Here is a 2,870-nt window from a genome sequence, read left to right as displayed (position 1 = left end):
AGTGTGGTTATCTAGCCACACCCACCTTTCCCTTCTTATTCTGTTTACCTTGTTTGTTGTCAAAACCCAGGGCCTTTTTTTGTAGCAGGAACTCCTTTGCACGTTAGGCCACACACCCCTAATGTAGCCAGTTTTAATGAGTTTCTGGTGTTGGGTGTGGCCTATTATGCTAATGAGTTCCTGCTGGGCGTGGCCAACTCAGGAGCCAGCCGGAACTCCGTTCCTGTGCGTTCCTGCCCAAAAATAGCCCTGTTGGAAACCCAAACGATGGCAGGCATCATGTGATGTGCTTTCATGACATCTCGTATGGCAGGAAGTCTTGTTCCTTGGTGTAATGTCTGTGTACACATAGATATCACATCTCTTGGGGGGGGGGGTTAACCTTCCTATTTTTGCTTTCAACTTGGCTTTTTTCATGCAAACTGGGGGGTTCCTCTGGGTTTGTAGAAAAATCTCTCCTATCCCTGAGCAGCAGGGTTGTCAGCTCTGGGCTGGGAAATACCTGGAGATTTAGGGGGTGAAGCCTGAGGAGGGCGGGCTTTGGGGAGGTGAGGGACTTCAGTGGGGTATAATGCCATAGAGTCCACCTTCCAAAGCAGCCATTTTCTCCAGATGAATGGATCTCTGTCACCCGAAGAGCAGCTGTAACCCCAGGAGGTTGGCAAACCCATTGTAAAAAAGGTAAAGGTTCCCTTGCTCGAAAGCCAGTCGAATCCGACTCTAGGGTTGCGGTGCTCATTTCCGTTTTAAAGCCGAATAGCCAGCGCTGTCCGAAGACATTTCCATGGTCATGTGGCCGGCATGACTAAACACCAAGGCGCATGGAACGCTGTTACCTTCCCACCGAAGCGGTACCTATTTATCTACTTGCAATTTCTTGCTTTCGAACTGCTAGGTTGACAGGAGCTGGAACTAGAGATGGGAGCTCACTCCATCATGCGGCACCCGGGTCTCGAACTGCTGAACTACTGACCTTCCACAGCCTGCAGTTCAGTGTCTTAACCACTTGAGCCACTGCAGCTCAAGTTTGGCATATGCATGATATTTTGAAAAAGTAGCTGAGAACACTTTCCTATCCTTTGTTTTCACCTTATCCTGAGCCTCCGTGATACGTTGAGATAGTAAATGCAGATTCAGCTAATCTGCAAAGCGTATCATAGAGTCTCCCCCCTCCTTTGTTTTTAATCAACATAGAATTCTCATGCCCTTTCTCATAATGGCCATCACAGCACTTCCAGGCCCTCCGTTGAGATCTGGAAGATTAAGTCGAGCTCTTCAAAGCGAAATACCAAATCCTACACACGATCAATGTTCCCTCTAAGCTGTGGAGTCTTGTGAGCAAAAATTCTACTTTGTGAGCTACTGGCATTAAAGTTGTGAGCGAGTGATTTGGCTACTGCTTAACCTAGTTTGCTCTGGAGCCATCCTTCCTGAGCTGAGACAAAAATGTGTGAGCTGGAGGCTAAAAAAATGTGAGCTAGCTCACACTAACTCAGCTTAGAGGGAACACTGCACACGATGCCATCTTTTCAGCGTCTGTTGGCTCTCTAGGCATTGCTGTCCTGCCTAATGCGAGAGAGAATTCCAGCATTCAAGCTGACACCCATGGGAATCATGGCACAAAGTTAATTTGAGGCTGCACGCGACCCATCCAAAAAAGAAGCGGCTAGGGAGAAAAGCAACCTCTTTTCCATTATTCAAATAGGCTAAGCTACCAGCAAACATATGTAGCGGACACCGCTGGGAAGTAGCAGCTAATGAAAACATAACACATTGCAAGATGCCATCGACTTCCCCAACCCTCAAGTGTGCAAGGCCACTAGATTCCCAATCCACGAGACAGCAGAGCCAAGTTTTGCAACACAACTGGAGATGCTTCTAGATTAGCAAAACACCAGCAGGTCTGATGGGCAACCGGCTCAGAACCAAGACAGACCAAAGTACCTCTCATTAATTTGCCTAAACTCATTGCTGCTGGATATGACCCCGCTGGTGGACCTCCTGATGGGACCTGAGTTTTGGCCACTGTGTGACACAGAGTGTCGGGCTGGATGGGCCACTGGCCTCATCCAACATGGCTTCTCTTATGTTCTTATCATGTAGCAGCCCACTAGCTTAGATGACTTTAACGAGGAATTAGATGAAGTCATGGAAGCTAAACTCTTCCTTAGCTAGGAGCAGGGGTCATTTCGTAGAAAAAGAGCTGCAGGAGCTCATTAGCATAACTTATTAGCATATGCCACACCCCCTGACATCACCGGAAGTGTGCACCAGCCCCTCTGACAGGCAGAAGCACCTGGGATCCATTCTTTCCCCCCTCTCCCTTCCCTTCGCCTCCAAGTCGAGCGAAGGAAAAGGGGAGGGGGAGGATCTCAGGCGCTTCTGCCTGACAGAGGTAATGGCGTGCCCATAGCCAGCCTGGGTGAATTATAGAATCATAGACTCATAGAGTGGGAAGGGACCTCCAGGGTCATTTAGTCCAACCCCCTGCACAATGCAGGAAATTCACCAATACCCCACACACACCCCAGTGACCCCTGTTCCACGCCCAGAATATGATTTAAAAAAACCTCCAGGATCACTGGGGGCCAAACTGGCCTGGAGAAAAATTGCTTCCTGGCCCCAAAGTGGCGATCCACATTTTCCTGGGCGTGTAAAAAAGGGCCACAAGAACTAAGCACTGATGCAACCCTTCCTGCTCTACCTCTGGTGATTTGCCTAAGTTCACACAATCAGCATGACGATCCTTTTAAAGTTGAAAGCATGATATAAATGCAAAGGACTATTTGTAAGATTGTCTGTAAGACACAAGACCAGGACGCATCTCACTTCTGGCAATCACTTGGAGAGACCCTATCACTCAGCTTCCA

The sequence above is a fragment of the Gekko japonicus genome, unplaced genomic scaffold (assembly GCF_001447785.1).
Source record: "Gekko japonicus isolate JY-2015 unplaced genomic scaffold, Gekko_japonicus_V1.1 scaffold328, whole genome shotgun sequence".
NCBI classification, from domain to species: domain Eukaryota; kingdom Metazoa; phylum Chordata; class Lepidosauria; order Squamata; family Gekkonidae; genus Gekko; species Gekko japonicus.
Note: the sequence above shows the minus strand (reverse complement) of the source record.